The sequence below is a fragment of the Ranitomeya imitator genome, chromosome 3 (assembly GCF_032444005.1).
Source record: "Ranitomeya imitator isolate aRanImi1 chromosome 3, aRanImi1.pri, whole genome shotgun sequence".
Classification (NCBI taxonomy): domain Eukaryota; kingdom Metazoa; phylum Chordata; class Amphibia; order Anura; family Dendrobatidae; genus Ranitomeya; species Ranitomeya imitator.
Window position 1 is genome coordinate 841,118,726 of NC_091284.1, and position 18,633 is coordinate 841,137,358.

Consider the following 18,633-nt stretch of genomic DNA (forward strand, 5'->3'; position numbering starts at 1 on the left):
CTTTATTTTTATATAGCGCTAACATATTCCGCAGCGCTTTACAATTTGCACACATTATCATCGCTGTCCCCAATGGGGCTCACAATCTAGAATCCCTATCAGTATGTCTTTGGAATGTGGGAGGAAACCGGAGTGCCCGGAGGAAACCCACGCAAACACGGAGAGAACATAAAAACTCTTTGCAGATGTTGTCCTGGGTGGGATTCGAACCCAGGACCCCAGCGCTGCAAGGCTGCAGTGCTATCCACTGAGCCACCGTGCTGCCCGTGTATACAGAGATACAAGATAAGATCCTGTCTGCAGCCACCACTAGGGGGAGCTCCCTGTATACAGAGATACATGATAAGATCCTGTCTGCAGCCACCACTAGGGAGAGCTCCCTGTATACAGAGATACATGATAAGATCCTGTCTGCAGCCACCACTAGGGGGAGCTCCCTGTATACAGAGATACATGATAAGATCCTGTCTGCAGCCACCACTAGGGGGAGCTCCCTGTATACAGAGATACATGATAAGATCCTGTCTGCAGCCACCACTAGGGGGAGCTCCCTGTATACAGATACATGATAAGATCCTGTCTGCAGCCACCACTAGGGGGAGCTCCCTGTATACAGAGATGCGTGATAAGATCCTGTCTGCAGTCACCACTAGGGGGAGCTCCCTGTATACAGATATACATGATAAGATCCTGTCTGCAGCCACCACTAGGGGGAGCTCCCTGTATACAGAGATACATGATAAGATCCAATTTGCAGCCACCACTAGGGGGAGCTCCCTGTATACAGAGATACATGATAAGATCCTGTCTGCAGCCACCACTAGGGGGAGCTCCCTGTATACAGATACATGATAAGATCCTGTCTGCAGCCACCACTAGGGGGAGCTCCCTGTATACAGAGATACATGATAAGATCCTGTCTGCAGCCACCACTAGAGGGAGCTTCCTGTATCCAGAGATACATGATAAGATCCTGTCTGCAGCCACCACTAGGGGGAGCTCCCTGTATATAGAGATACATGATAAGATCCTGTCTGCAGCCACCACTAGGAGGAGCTCCCTGTATACAGAGATACATGATAAGATCCTGTCTGCAGCCACCACTAGGGGGAGCTCCCTGTATACAGAGATACATGATAAGATCCTGTCTGCAGCCACCACTAGGGGCAGCTCCCTGTATACAGAGATACATGATAAGATCCTGTCTGCAGCCACCACTAGGGAGAGCTCCCTGTATACAGAGATACATGATAAGATCCTGTCTGCAGTCACCACTAGGGGGAGCTCCCTGTATACAGATACATGATAAGATCCTGTCTGCAGCCACCACTAGGGGGAGCTCCCTGTATACAGAGATACATGATAAGATCCTGTCTGCAGCCACCACTAGGGAGAGCTCCCTGTATACAGAGATACATGATAAGATCCTGTCTGCAGCCACCACTAGGGGGAGCTCCCTGTATACAGAGATACATGATAAGATCCTGTCTGCAGCCACCACTAGGGGGAGCTCCCTGTATACAGAGATACATGATAAGATCCTGTCTGCAGCCACCACTAGGGAGAGCTCCCTGTATACAGAGATACATGATAAGATCCTGTCTGCAGCCACCACTAGGGGGAGCTCCCTGTATACAGAGATACATGATAAGATCCTGTCTGCAGCCACCACTAGGGGGAGCTCCCGGTATACAGAGATACATGATAAGATCCTGTCTGCAGTCACCACTAGGGGGAGCTCCCTGTATACAGAGATACATGATAAGATCCTGTCTGCAGCCACCACTAGGGGGAGATCCCTGTATACAGAGATACATGATAAGATCCTGTCTGCAGCCACCACTAGGGGGAGCTCCCTGTATACAGAGATACATGATATGATCCTGTCTGCAGTCACCACTAGGGGGAGCTCCCTGTATACAGAGATACATGATAAGATCCTGTCTGCAGCCACCACTAGGGGGAGCTCCCTGTATACAGATACATGATAAGATCCTGTCTGCAGCCACCACTAGGGGGAGCTCCCTGTATACAGAGATACATGATAAGATCCTGTCTGCAGCCACCACTAGGGAGAGCTCCCTGTATACAGAGATACATGATAAGATCCTGTCTGCAGCCACCACTAGGGGGAGCTCCCTGTATACAGATACATGATAAGATCCTGTCTGCAGCCACCACTAGGGGGAGCTCCCTGTATACAGAGATACATGATAAGATCCTGTCTGCAGCCACCACTAGGGAGAGCTCCCTGTATACAGAGATACATGATAAGATCCTGTCTGCAGCCACCACTAGGGGGAGCTCCCTGTATACAGAGATACATGATAAGATCCTGTCTGCAGTCACCACTAGGGGGAGCTCCCTGTATACAGAGATACAAGATAAGATCCTGTCTGCAGTCACCACTAGGGGGAGCTCCCTGTATACAGAGATACATGATAAGATTCTGTCTGCAGTCACCACTAGGGGGAGCTCCCTGTATACAGAGATACATGGTAAGAGCCTGTCTGAAGCCACCACTAGGGGGAGCTCCCTGTATACAGAGATACATGATAAGATCCTGTCTGCAGCCACCACTAGGGGGAGCTCCCTGTATACAGAGATACAAGATAAGATCCTGTCTGCAGCCACCACTAGGGGGAGCTCCCTGTATACAGAGATACATGATAAGATCCTGTCTGCAGCCACCACTAGGGAGAGCTCCCTGTATACAGAGATACATGATAAGATCCTGTCTGCAGCCACCACTAGGGGGAGCTCCGTGTATACAGAGATACATGATAAGATCCTGTCTGCAGCCACCACTAGGGGGAGCTCCGTGTATACAGAGATACATGATAAGATCCTGTCTGCAGCCACCACTAGGGGGAGCTCCCTGTATACAGAGATACATGATAAGATCCTGTCTGCAGCCACCACTAGGGGGAGCTCCCTGTATACAGAGATACATGATAAGATCCTGTCTGCAGCCACCACTAGGGGGAGCTCCCTGTATACAGAGATACATGATAAGATCCTGTCTGCAGCCACCACTAGGGGGAGCTCCCTGTATACAGATACATGATAAGATCCTGTCTGCAGCCACCACTAGGGGGAGCTCCCTGTATACAGAGACACATGATAAGATCCTGTCTGCAGTCACCACTAGGGGGAGCTCCCTGTATACAGATATACATGATAAGATCCTGTCTGCAGCCACCACTAGGGGGAGCTCCCTGTATACAGAGATACATGATAAGATCCAATTTGCAGCCACCACTAGGGGGAGCTCCCTGTATACAGAGATACATGATAAGATCCTGTCTGCAGCCACCACTAGGGGGAGCTCCCTGTATACAGATACATGATAAGATCCTGTCTGCAGCCACCACTAGGGGGAGCTCCCTGTATACAGAGATACATGATAAGATCCTGTCTGCAGCCACCACTTGGGGGAGCTCCCTGTATACAGAGATACATGATAAGATCCTGTCTGCAGCCACCACTAGAGGGAGCTTCCTGTATCCAGAGATACATGATAAGATCCTGTCTGCAGCCACCACTAGGGGGAGCTCCCTGTATACAGAGATACATGATAAGATCCTGTCTGCAGCCACCACTAGGAGGAGCTCCCTGTATACAGAGATACATGATAAGATCCTGTCTGCAGCCACCACTAGGGGGAGCTCCCTGTATACAGAGATACATGATAAGATCCTGTCTGCAGCCACCACTAGGGGGAGCTCCCTGTATACAGAGATACATGATAAGATCCTGTCTGCAGCCACCACTAGGGAGAGCTCCCTGTATACAGAGATACATGATAAGATCCTGTCTGCAGCCACCACTAGGGGGAGCTCCCTGTATACAGATACATGATAAGATCCTGTCTGCAGCCACCACTAGGGGGAGCTCCCTGTATACAGAGATACATGATAAGATCCTGTCTGCAGCCACCACTAGGGAGAGCTCCCTGTATACAGAGATACATGATAAGATCCTGTCTGCAGCCACCACTAGGGGGAGCTCCCTGTATACAGAGATACATGATAAGATCCTGTCTGCAGCCACCACTAGGGAGAGCTCCCTGTATACAGAGATACATGATAAGATCCTGTCTGCAGCCACCACTAGGGGGAGCTCCCTGTATACAGAGATACATGATAAGATCCTGTCTGCAGCCACCACTAGGGGGAGCTCCCGGTATACAGAGATACATGATAAGATCCTGTCTGCAGTCACCATTAGGGGGAGCTCCCTGTATACAGAGATACATGATAAGATCCTGTCTGCAGCCACCACTAGGGGGAGCTCCCTGTATACAGAGATACATGATAAGATCCTGTCTGCAGCCACCACTAGGGGGAGATCCCTGTATACAGAGATACATGATAAGATCCTGTCTGCAGCCACCACTAGGGGGAGCTCCCTGTATACAGAGATACATGATAAGATCCTGTCTGCAGCCACCACTAGGGGGAGCTCCCTGTATACAGATACATGATAAGATCCTGTCTGCAGCCACCACTAGGGGGAGCTCCCTGTATACAGAGATACATGATAAGATCCTGTCTGCAGTCACCACTAGGGGGAGCTCCCTGTATACAGATACATGATAAGATCCTGTCTGCAGCCACCACTAGGGAGAGCTCCCTGTATACAGAGATACATGATAAGATCCTGTCTGCAGCCACCACTAGGGGGAGCTCCCTGTGTACAGAGATACATGATAAGATCCTGTCTGCAGCCACCACTAGGGGGAGCTCCCTGTATACAGATACATGATAAGATCCTGTCTGCAGCCACCACTAGGGGGAGCTCCCTGTATACAGAGATACATGATAAGATCCTGTCTGCAGCCACCACTAGGGGGAGCTCCCTGTATACAGATACATGATAAGATCCTGTCTGCAGCCACCACTAGGGAGAGCTCCCTGTATACAGAGATACATGATAAGATCCTGTCTGCAGCCACCACTAGGGAGAGCTCCCTGTATACAGAGATACATGATAAGATCCTGTCTGCAGCCACCACTAGGGGGAGCTCCCTGTATACAGATACATGATAAGATCCTGTCTGCAGCCACCACTAGGGGGAGCTCCCTGTATACAGAGATACATGATAAGATCCTGTCTGCAGTCACCACTAGGAGGAGCTCCCTGTATACAGAGATACATGATAAGATTCTGTCTGCAGCCACCACTAGGGGGAGCTCCCTGTATACAGAGATACATGATAAGATCCTGTCTGCAGCCACCACTAGGGGGAGCTCCCTGTATACAGAGATACATGATAAGATCCTGTCTGCAGCCACCACTAGGGGGAGCTCCCTGTATACAGAGATACATGATAAGATCCTGTCTGCAGCCACCACTAGGGGGAGCTCCCTGTATACAGATACATGATAAGATCCTGTCTGCAGCCACCACTAGGGGGAGCTCCCTGTATACAGAGATACATGATAAGATCCTGTCTGCAGTCACCACTAGGGGGAGCTCCCTGTATACAGAGATACATGATAAGATCCTGTCTGCAGCCACCACTAGGGGGAGCTCCCTGTATACAGAGATACATGATAAGATCCTGTCTGCAGTCACCACTAGGGGGAGCTCCCTGTATACAGAGATACATGATAAGATTCTGTCTGCAGTCACCACTAGAGGGAGCTCCCTGTATACAGAGATACATGATAAGATCCTGTCTGCAGTCACCACTAGGGGGAGCTCCCTGTATACAGAGATACATGATAAGATCCAGTCTGCAGTCACCACTAGGGGGAGCTCCCTGTATACAGAGATACATGATAAGATCCTGTCTGCAGTCACCACTAGGGGAAGCTCCCTGTATACAGAGATACATGATAAGATCCAGTCTGCAGCCACCACTAGGGGGAGCTCCCTGTATGCAGAGATACATGATAAGATCCTGTCTGTAGTCACCACTAGGGGGAGCTCTCTGTATACAGAGATACATGATAAGATCCTGTCTGCAGCCACCACTAGGGGGAGCTCCCTGTATACAGAGATACATGATAAGATCCTGTCTGCAGCCACCACTAGGGGGAGCTCCCTGTATACAGAGATACATGATAAGATCCTGTCTGCAGCCACCACTAGGGGGAGCTCCCTGTATACAGAGATACATGATAAGATCCTGTCTGCAGCCACCACTAGGGGGAGCTCCCTGTATACAGAGATACATGATAAGATCCTGTCTGCAGCCACCACTAGGGGGAGCTCCCTGTATACAGAGATACATGATAAGATCCTGTCTGCAGCCACCACTAGGGGGAGCTCCCTGTATACAGAGATACATGATAAGATCCCGTCTGCAGCCACCACTAGGGGGAGCTCCCTGTATACAGAGATACATGATAATATCTGTCTGCAGCCACCACTAGGGGGAGCTCCCTGTATACAGAGATACATGATAAGATCCTGTCTGCAGCCACCACTAGGGGGAGCTCCCTGTATACAGAGATACATGATAAGATCCTGTCTGCAGCCACCACTAGGGGGAGCTCCCTGTATACAGAGATACATGATAAGATCCTGTCTGCAGCCACCACTAGGGGGAGCTCCCTGTATACAGAGATACATGATAAGATCCTGTCTGCAGCCACCACTAGGGGGAGCTCCCTGTATACAGAGATACATGATAAGATCCTGTCTGCAGCCACCACTAGGGGGAGCTCCCTGTATACAGAGATACATGATAAGATCCCGTCTGCAGCCACCACTAGGGGGAGCTCCCTGTATACAGAGATACATGATAATATCTGTCTGCAGCCACCACTAGGGGGAGCTCCCTGTATACAGAGATACATGATAAGATCCTGTCTGCAGCCACCACTAGGGGGAGCTCCCTGTATACAGAGATACATGATAAGATCCTGTCTGCAGCCACCACTAGGGGGAGCTCCCTGTATACAGAGATACATGATAATATCTGTCTGCAGCCACCACTAGGGGGAGCTCCCTGTATACAGAGATACATGATAAGATCCTGTCTGCAGCCACCACTAGGGGGAGCTCCCTGTATACAGAGATACATGATAAGATCCTGTCTGCAGCCACCACTAGGGGGAGCTCCCTGTATACAGAGATACATGATAATATCTGTCTGCAGTCACCACTAGGGGGAGCTCCCTGTATACAGAGATACATGATAATATCTGTCTGCAGTCACCACTAGGGGGAGCTCCCTGTATACAGAGATACATGATAAGATCCTGTCTGCAGTCACCACTAGGGGGAGCTCCCTGTATACAGAGATACATGATAAGATCCTGTCTGCAGCCACCACTAGGGGGAGCTCCCTGTATACAGAGATACATGATAAGATCCTGTCTGCAACCACCACTAGGGGGAGCTCCCTGTATACAGATACATGATAAGATCCTGTCTGCAGCCACCACTAGGGGGAGCTCCCTGTATACAGAGATACATGATAAGATTCTGTCTGCAGCCACCACTAGGGGGAGCTCCCTGTATACAGAGATACATGATAAGATCCTGTCTGCAGCCACCACTAGGGGGAGCCCCCTGTATAGAGAGATACATGATAAGATCCTGTCTGCAGCCACCACTAGGGGGAGCTCCCTGTATACAGAGATACATGATAAGATCCTGTCTGCAGTCACCACTAGGGGGAGCTCCCTGTATACAGATACATGATAAGATCCTGTCTGCAGTCACCACTAGGGGGAGCTCCCTGTATACAGAGATACATGATAATATCTGTCTGCAGTCACCACTAGGGGGAGCTCCCTGTATACAGAGATACATGATAATATCTGTCTGCAGTCACCACTAGGGGGAGCTAGTGATGTGTCTCAGCATCAGAGAGTGTTTCAGGCTTGATTGCTTGTTGCCCGAATATTTCTCAGTTCTATAATTTTTCTTATTTTTTTCTCTTTCCTTTCCACAGATATCACAGACCACCGACACAGCAGACTCCGTATATTTTTAATTTCAGGACTGAATGTTGCCGACATCAACTCAAAAATGACGGAGAATTTATGTTTTATATCAGGAATTTTTTCAAGTATTTTCTGTTAATGTTGAGACGTCCTGTGGGGAGAGGCTGCAGTGTGGGCACATTAGGCTGTAGACCCCAGGGAGGAGGGAGGACCCCGATCATTGTTTACATTCATTTTTATATAATAAAAATATTTTCTCTTTTCTTTGTTTCTTGTTTGGAGAGGAAAGTTCATAAGACTGAAGCTTGTGTTCCTCAGGGGCGGGGCCATGATTTATCATCTCAAATGTATCGGTGCCGCCCCTGAGGAACAGATTCAAACCAATAAGAAGTTAAAATGTTTGTTCTCATTTGAAAACTGGAAATCGCATTGTGAAAATGATATTTTATGGGGGATCTGTGGATGACGCACTGTTATGGGGGATCTGTGGATGACGCTCTGTTATGGGGATCTGTGGATGATGCACTGTTATGGGGATCTGTGGATGAGGCACTGTTATGGGGATCTGTGGATGACGCACTGTTATGGGGATCTGTGGATGATGCACTGTTATGGGGGATCTGTGGATGATGCACTGTTATGGGGGATCTGTGGATGATGCACTGTTATGGGGATCTGTGGATGATGCACTGTTATGCGGGATCTGTGGATGATGCACTGTTATGGGGGATCTGTGGATGACGCACTGTTATGGGGGATCTGTGGATGATGCACTGTTATGGGGATCTGTGGATGACGCTCTGTTATGGGGATCTGTGGAGGAGGCACTGTTATGGGGATCTGTGGACGATGCACTGTTATGGGGATCTGTGGATGACGCACTGTTATGGGGGATCTGTGGATGGCGCACTGTTATGGAGGATCTGTGGATGATGCACTGTTATGGGGATCTGTGGATGATGCACTGTTATGGGGATCTGTGGATGAGGCACTGTTATGGGGGATCTGTGGATGACGCACTGTTATGGGGATCTGTGGATGATGCACTGTTATGGGGATCTGTGGATGAGGCACTGTTATGGGGGATCTGTGGATGACGCTCTGTTATGGGGGATCTGTGGATGATGCACTGTTATGGGGATCTGTGGATGACGCTCTGTTATGGGGGATCTGTGGATGATGCACTGTTATGGGGGATCTGTGGATGACGCACTGTTATGGGGATCTGTGGATGAGGCACTGTTATGGGGGATCTGTGGATGACGCACTGTTATGGGGATCTGTGGATGATGCACTGTTATGGGGGATCGGTGGATGATGCACTGTTATGGGGATCTGTGGATGACGCTGAGTTATGGGGGATCTGTGGATGATGCACTGTTATGGGGGATCTGTGGATGACGCACTGTTATGGGGGATCTGTTTATGACGCTCTGTTATGGGGGATCTGTGGATGATGCACTGTTATGGGGGATCTGTGGATGATGCACTGTTATGGGGATCTGTGGATGACGCTCTGTTATGGGGGATCTGTGGATGATGCACTGTTATGGGGGATCTGTGGATGATGCACTGTTATGGGGGATCTGTGGATGATGCGCTGTTATGGGGATCTGTGGATGATGCTCTGTTATGGGGGATCTGTGGATGATGCACTGTTATGGGGGATCTGTGGATGACGCACTGTTATGGGGGATCTGTGGATGACGCACTGTTATGGGGGATCTGTGGATGATGCACTGTTATGGAGGATCTGTGGATGATGCACTGTTATGGGGGATCTGTGGACGTTGCACTGTTATGGGGGATCTGGATGATGCACTGTTATGGGGGATCTGGGGATGATGCACTGTTATGGAGATCTGTGGATAACGCACTGTTATGGGGGATCTGTGGATGACGCACTCTTATGGGGATCTGCGGATGACGCACTGTTATGGGGATCTGTGGATGATGCACTGTTATGGGGGATCTGTGGATGACGCACTGTTATGGGGGATCTGTGGATGATGCACTGTTATGGAGGATCTGTGGATGATGCACTGTTATGGGGGATCTGTGGACGTTGCACTGTTATGGGGGATCTGGATGATGCACTGTTATGGGGGATCTGGGGATGATGCACTGTTATGGAGATCTGTGGATAACGCACTGTTATGGGGGATCTGTGGATGACGCACTCTTATGGGGATCTGCGGATGACGCACTGTTATGGGGATCTGTGGATGACGCACTGTTATGGGGGATCTGTGGATGACGCACTGTTATGGGGGATCTGTGAACGATGCACTGTTATGGGGGATCTGTGGATGATGCACTGTTATGGGGGATCTGTGGATGACGCACTGTTATGTGGGATCTGTGGATGACGCACTGTTATGGGGAATCTGTGGATGACGCACTCTTATGGGGGTTCTCTGGATGACGCACTGTTATGGGGATCTGTGGATGATGCACTGTTTTGGGGGATCTGTGGATGATGCACTGTTATGGGGATCTGTGGATGACGCACTGTTATGGGGATATGTGGATGATGCACTGTTATGGGGGATCTGTGGATGACGCACTTTTATGGGGGATCTGTGGATGATGCACTGTTATTGGGGATCTGTGGATGATGCACTGTTATGGGTATCTGTGGATGACGCACTGTTTTGGGGATCTGTGAACGATGCACTGTTATGGGGGATCTGTGGATGATGCACTGTTATGGGGGATCTGTGGATGATGCACTGTTATGGGGGATCTCTGTATTATGCACTGTTATGGGAGATCTGTGGAGGATGCACTGTTATGGGGATCTGTGGAGGACGCACTGTTATGGGGGATCTGTGGATGACGCACTGTTATGGGGGATCTGTGGATGATGCACTGTTATGGGGGATCTGTGGATGAAGCACTGTTATGGGGATCTGTGGATGATGCACTGTTATGGGGATCTGTGGAGGACGCACTGTTATGGGGATCTGTGGAGGACGCACTGTTATGGGGGATCTGTGGATGAAGCACTGTTATGGGGGATCTGTGGATGATGCACTGTTATAGGGGATCTGTGGATGATGCACTGTTATGGGGGATCTGTGGATGACGCACTGTTATGGGGATCTGTGGATGACGCACTGTTATAGGGGATCAGTGGATGATGCACTGTTATGGGGGATCTGTGGATGACGCACTGTTATGGGGATCTGTGGATGATGTACTGTTATGGGGGATCTGTGGATGATGCACTGTTATGGGGGATCTGTGGATGATGCACTGTTATGGGGGATCTGTGGATGACGCTCTGTTATGGGGGATCTGTGGATGATGCACTGTTATGGGGGATCTGTGGATGACGCACTGTTATGGGGATCTGTGGATGATGCACTGTTGTGGGGGATCTGTGGATGACGCACTGTTATGGGGGATCTGTGGATGATGCACTGTTATGGAGGATCTGTTGGTGATGCACTGTTATGGGGGATCTGTGGATGACGCACTGTTATGGGGGATCTGTGGATGACGCACTGTTATGAGGGATCTGTGGATGACGCACTGTTATGGGGGATCTGTGGATGACTCTCTGTTATGGGGAGATCTGTGGATGACGCACTCTTATGGGGGATCTGTGGATGACGCACTGTTATGGGGGATCTGTGGATGATGCACTGTTATGGGGATCTGTGGATGATGCACTGTTATGGGGGATCTGTGGATGATGCACTCTTATGGGGGATCTGTGGATGACGCACTGTTATGGGGGATCTGTGGATGATGCACTCTTATGGGGGATCTGTGGATGACGCACTGTTATGGGGGATCTGTGGGAGACGCACTGTTATGGGAGATCTGTGGATGATGCACTGTTATGGGGATCTGTGGATGATGCATTGTTTTGGGGGATCTGTGGACGATGCGCTGTTATGGGGGATCTGTGGATGATGCACTGTTATGGGGATCTGTGGATGACGAACTGTTATGGGGGATCTGTGGATGATGCACTGTTATGGGGGATCTGTGGATGATGCACTGTTATGGGGATCTGTGGATGACGCACTGTTATGGGGGATCTGTGGATGATGCACTGTTATGGGGATCTGTGGATGACGCACTGTTATGGGGGATCTGTGGATGATGCACTGTTATGGGGATCTGTGGATGACGCACTGTTATGGGGGATCTGTGGATGATGCACTGTTATGGGGATCTGTGGATGACGAACTGTTATGGGGGATCTGTGGATGATGCACTGTTATGGGGGATCTGTGGATGATGCACTGTTATGGGGATCTGTGGATGACGCACTGTTATGGGGGATCTGTGGATGATGCACTGTTATGGGGATCTGTGGATGACGCACTGTTATGCGGGATCTGTGGATGATGCACTGTTATGGGGGATCTGTGGATGACGCACTGTTATGGGGGATCTGTGGATGATGCACTGTTATGGGGGATCTGTGGATGATGCACTGTTATGGGGGATCTGTGGATGATGCACTGTTATGGGGATCTGTGGATGACGCACTGTTATGGGGGATCTGTGGATGATGCACTGTTATGGGGATCTGTGGATGACGCACTGTTATGGGGGATCTGTGGATGATGCACTGTTATGGGGATCTGTGGATGACGCACTGTTATGGGGGATCTGTGGATGATGCACTGTTATGGGGCTGCCTTTCCATTCCTACAGCGGGGTTGGACACCTCGGCTCCTCCTTGTGGTCAGACTGCAGGGTGATCTTTATAGTTTGTGCGGGTAATTCTCGACCGTCCTGTAATGTGATCTCGGACATCGCCCCGGACCTCAGGATCTGTTACTACACACAGAGAGGTCAAAACACAAAAACTGAGCTTGGCTTGTGTTGGTATACATGCAGCACATAAACTCATGTTCACACTGGCCATAAAACATACAAAAGCTACAAGAAGCAAAATGAGCAAAAAACCTGCTGTAATTAAATAAAGAAAACGCAACAAGTGCATCTAAATGGCACAGACTTCATAGTAATACTGTTTTTGATTTAAAAAAAATAGCATAAAAGCCATCCCACCACGACAAGGTGACTCTGATCGGGACGGTCCTACACTGTTTCTTAGTTACAGCAGGGTTTTTGCTCATTTTTTTCTCTTGTAGGTTTTACACAGAGAGCTCAGCTTAGAACAGTGCTGGAGCATTATCAGAAGAAGGACAATATAAAGCAGGGATTGTTGGGGGTCGGGAGGCTTAGAACTTCCTGTCATTTGTCTGTTGTGGAACCACTATACAACTGGCTGATAACAGAGAGCAATAGACTAATTTAAACCTTCTGGCTTCTGCCACTGCTCTTTGTGTTCAGTAAATAACCTCTGGACATGTCGTCACCTTCCATCAATGATCGCCTTGTCTTATTAGGACAGTTTTCCAAGTACTGCTGGGTCCCTTCTTATCTGCTCCCAGGGGCCCCACCAGGAATGAGATGAACCCCAGGATGTGAGCTCAGTCCTCCGGGTCCTGATACTGGAATAACTTCATACAGTTGTGCATGCTGTCAGCCACCAGCACCAGACCGTCCTGCCACACGGCCAGTCCTCGGGGGCTGCTGAGGCCGCCTGACACTATGATACGGGCCGGTTTCCTGCCGGGGTAGTAGATAAGACGATGTGTCTGTGCCCAGTCCGATACCAGCACTCCTCCCTGACTGTCCACGCAGACCCCCCAGGGATTGCACAGAACAGGGCCCGGGCTGGATTTGAGGCCTAGAACCTTGAGGAGTTGCCAGTCCTCCCCTAAAACCTTTACACAGCAGCCACCATCTAAGCCCCTCTCAGTCACAGCCATGAGCCCCTGACTATTGGAGGCCAGGAGGTAAGGCTTGTTAAATCCAGGTACCACCGTGATTTCCTTCTGACGTCCGGAGATAGGGTCTAGGCTCAGGGCACAGATGTTTCCCAGTTTCATGTCTGCCACTATGAACTCGTCTCTATAGTTGGCAGTGATGCCCCTCGGGGCTCCCCAGTTTCGGCATATGACTTGGAGTAGGCGCCCGTGTTTACTATATACATCCACGGAGCGGTCACTGGAGTTGGTCACAGCCACCAGGCCCCGATTACTCACGGCAACATCAAAGTAATTCTTTGCTTCCAAAGCAAATTGTTGGAGAAGTTTCCCCTTGATGTCCATCACCTGAAGCCGTCTGTTTCCATAATCCACTATATAGATGGAGCCAGAGCTGCTGCCACAAATACCATGGGGCAGGTTTAACTCTGCCCGTCCAGATCCAAACTTACCAAACTGTCTTAGAAGCCTGGTGATGCCATCTCCACGAGCCGCCAAAGTGTTGTCAACTAGGCTCGGCTCACTCCTACTCAGGCTTCTGGGATGCTGGGGGGATGTCTTTGGAGGCTTTCTAGAATACTGAGCAGACTTGACCCGGACCCGTATCTCACGGAGAGCACCTGATGGTGTGGAGGTGGCCACACTCCTGGGATTCGACCAAGTGCTTGATGAACTAGACACAGAATCTCTTCTTTCCTTGGCAGACATTGGTCTGGTGGATCTCGAAGGAGCGGTATGTGGCCGAGATAACCTCTCGATGTACGGCAAGGATGATGAGCGAAGTACAGGTCTCCAGTTGCCTTGCAGCCTTTGATTTCTGATTTTAGTCCCTGGTCTCTGCTTCCCATCTGGGACAGCCGGAGTTTGCTGTTTTGATTTTATTTTAGATTTTTCCAGTGTGATCACTGGTGGTCTTTTTCTAGACTCTCGACTATTGGGATTTGATGAATGGGAATATGTACCACACTTGACTTCTGGATGCTTTTTTTTGGGAGACTCAATGATGAAGGTATATGAAGACTTCACACTATCGCTGGGAGAACATGACCTCTGAGGAACATTGAGAAAGTCTCCAGTGAGGGAATCTGACGTCTCATCAGACATCCGCATGTAGTCAATGCCTGAGGCTGGTCTGTGATGTGTCACTTGAATTGCGTTGCTCTCTAGTGAGGTTTCCTTGGATTCTGTGTCTTGAGTACTGTAGTCCAATGAGTTCAATCTGGGTACCTGTTCTGCATTGTTTTGCTTCTTGGCCGATGGGACCCGGCTGTCTCTGATGGCCACTTGTCTACAAGTTTTGGGATCCCTCACATGATCTGTCGCCATATCTTCCACGATGTCTTCTGAGCTCTCAAACTCATCTTCAAACACATAGGCCGCAGTTGCTCTAAATAAAGTATTTTTCTCTTGGTTGGTGACTCCATCTTGTTTTTCCTCCTCACACATTGTCTCGGTCTCGTTTTGATCATTGGTTTCTTGGAGGTTGCCCAGGATTTCTGACTCCAGCCTCGTCATGGTCTCTTTTTTCAGTCCAGTTGCTTGATTACGTTTGGAGGATGATTTGAGCTGCTGAAATGCCTCTTTCCTAGGGTTTCCCCTAGTTCCTTTGCTGGTTAGGTGTGGGGTGGAGGGTTTTTTACACAAGTCTCCATTTGCTACCATGGCTTTTGATCCATGCAGCTTGTTGTTAAGCTTCTGTGCTGAATTTTTGTTGCCTGTGATCCAAATTTTGGTGGCCACCTGAGGACACAGAGCTGCATTGTCTGCTTCCATAACAGCCAGATCTCTCAGAGAAAGGTTCAGCTTCTGATCTTCATGCTGTTTCCTCAGATCCACAGATGATTGGTATGTGGTGGTGGACAGGGACTCATGGTCGCTGTCATACTCCATCTTTACTCCCGCATATCTCTCAGGATCATCCGACTTGTCCTCCCACGGTGGAGTTTCATCACTTACTAGTACTGGTTTGTTTGTTACATTCTTGTTCCAGTTGGATGCCGAACTCAGACAAGGGATGGATAAGCCAAGAGTTTGTTCTTCACATCCAATCTCCCCTAAAGGTGTGGTCTGCAGAGGACGAGGGGAAAAGTGAACTTTCTTTAGTCTGATGTTGATGTGGTTCTTTTTCGAGAAGATGTTGGAGACTGTTCCTTGAATTTGCCTCATAACCAGCTCATTGTTTCTGGAGGTGACCAGCGCTTGCTTCAGCTGGGATGACACATTGCAGATTGTGTGTACCATGCTATTAATCTCACAGGCTCCGTTATGTAGGGCGAGCTCATTATCCCTCTGGATTGAGGAAAGCTCATCCTTCAGCCGCTGGTGGTCTTCCTCCACCTGATTCAGGATGGACTGCTCTTGTTTAAGGATGGAAAGCAGTGTCTTTTCAAATGACTTGGACACCCTCTCATGGTCTTTTGCTTGCTGTGCTTTGATCTGTTCCAGTTCTTGGCAGGTTTGAGCAAGGTTGTCCAGTAAAATGGTGAAGTCGCACATATCTACTCAGCGTTCACTAGCACAAGTAACAGGAAAACAGCCTGCAGAAAGAAAGAAACTCCAGTGAGAATCAACCTCTGATCAACCAGAAATTCTTATCAAGCTTCTGTGAATAATAACTGTCATGAATCCCACCGTGCTGCCACCAATATGTCACGGATCAGGGGTGACCTTTGGCCAGCACACGGCTATCACATGTGCAGGGGGCTTATCTTAGTTATCCCACCACAGCTACAATGTGATGAAAACACAAACAAGGCTATTGACCTACCAATTTACCACAGGGCCTTATTTTAGTTATCCCAGTGCTGCTACAACATAACACGAACTGCAGGGATTTATGTATATCCTGCTTTCCAGTTCCGCTTCGGAACTTGCAGCTCTCCGGCGCCCCCCTTACCCTCAGGTCGGTCAGGGAACTACACCTAGGATAATTGGTCGCCGGATGGGCCTCTTCACTTCGGACGGGCTAGCAGGCACACTGTAGCGAGGGAATTATAAATGCTCAGGCCGCAGCCAGATAATAGCATATAAAGCCATGTACCGTCGCTGCCAGCTGTACCCACCTAGCCCAGAACACACTTCGCTGCCACCAGCTCAGATTTCTCCACAGAGAGGCTCAGAGCCAACCCAAATTAGTAGCGCAATTAACTTCAGAAGACTTAGGATACGTTTTAGAGCAAGGGAACGAAGCTAGTAAATATAACTTTTATTCAATAAAAAGGTTAGCCAGTGTTTATAAAAGGTATATCAAGGTTTTACAAGATGAGACAATTTAAAGTATGTACAGCAATTATAAAAAACAGGGATTAAAACAGAAAGTAACACTTACATGTGCTCAGATCATTTCAGCTAACCAGACGGGTGAGCAGAGCCAAATGTCCCAGTTCATCAGAGGGACCTGCTGTAACAGCTCCTCAGGCAAGACTGAAGGTTGGGTTGAGTGCTGTGCCTTATAATTACAGGCTTGTGACATCACTAAAGGGGCTGGTTTACCTGCACCCTCCCCTCTCCTCAAAGTAACAGATTTTACCAGCAATACTTATAATTCTCATAACTTGGCTCACGTATCTAGCAGAGTAACGGCAACCACCTCACTCATCTTATTTTGAAATTAGCTTTCTCTTTCTAATGATACCAAATTTGTACTAGTTGTTCCACACGGTTTAGGAGAAATCCGCACTTTGTGCTCGTTGTGTTTAGCTGCTAGCACTTACAGTGGTTGACAGATTCGCAATATGTACTCCTTATTTTCCTAGCCCAAATCGGTGGCCCAATATTTTACTATAATAGAACAAAGAAGCTCATGTATTTTGAGTTTTAGTTGGTACTAGCTGGGAGAATTGTCTACCCCAGCTACAGGGGCAGTAAACATTCTTTTGGTGGGAGGGAATGAGAGGTTTCGGATTCACACACACACACAGCAGCAGAAGCGAAGACGGGGGGGGGGGGGGAGGGTTGGACTAGCCCACAGCATGTGTGATAACGGGGAAAATGAAAAATCCAACTCCATTTTATACATTATCCTGACAATAACCACCTAAAACCACAAGCTCCCCCCACTAATGACCTAGAGGCCAAAACATGGAGGACATAATATCCAAAGCAGTTTCATCAACATGTGCTATGTGTCCAAAAGAAATCATAGGCAAATGTCTAGATTATCTTGTATGAATGAGTTGGTTGGTGTTTGATTGGGCTTCCACATGAGTTCTGAATGCCATGGACTCGTCTGCATTTTAGCTTGTAAGGAAAAATCTGGACATTATGGTGCGTCTTGCTCATTTTCTCTCCACTCTGTGGACAAATTGGCACAAGTTCCTCCTAGCCCAATGTACCGAATCACAGCCATTACACCACATGATGCCAAGTGCTATGGAGGGGATCTGCCACTAAGGTGACACCATTGATGATGCGGCAGGAGATGAGTATGACCGCGGTGATCTAGAAATGGGCATGGACTCGACCACTCTAAACACAACGAGATGCAACTAATGTGTGATTGCAGCTGAGGAACGTCTACCTGTGTAGATCACCCTCCATAGAATTGAATGATGGGAACGCTGGATGTTCTACAGAACGCCATGCTGCTGTCACAAGTGGTGTGCACTGTATTACCTGGAGTGCGAGCTTTGCGCTTCAGTTTACAGTCATTGAACATTTAAGAATCAGCAGCGTCCAGATGCAGCACAGCCGCGGTGTAAAAGATATCAGAAACATCATAGATTATACATGAGAACAGGATGAGGCTCAGAGACACAGGAGACACAACCAAAAGACCAAATATCCTCTGGTAATGTGGAAATAATTGGGTCAGATGGCAAAATGTGGTACAGCCCACTAAAAATAATAAGTTAAACATGGTGGGACCCCAACATCAGACACCTGATCACTGATTACCAGGGTTGTGAGAAGCTGGAGTTGGAGGAAGC

General features: G+C 48.8%; 1 protein-coding gene across 4 annotated transcripts in view; it reads left to right on the forward strand.

Moving 5' to 3' along the window:
* LOC138671430 (ankyrin repeat domain-containing protein 50-like) overlaps nt 1-8,166 on the forward strand; it is an 85,241-nt gene extending 77,075 nt beyond the window's left edge. For all 4 annotated transcript variants that reach the window (XM_069759599.1, XM_069759597.1, XM_069759598.1 and 1 more), the window contains one exon: nt 7,913-8,166. The gene's annotated coding sequence lies outside the window, so the exon portion shown is untranslated. The remainder of the gene's footprint in view (nt 1-7,912) is intronic.
* The last annotated feature ends 10,467 nt before the right edge of the window (nt 8,167-18,633 follow it).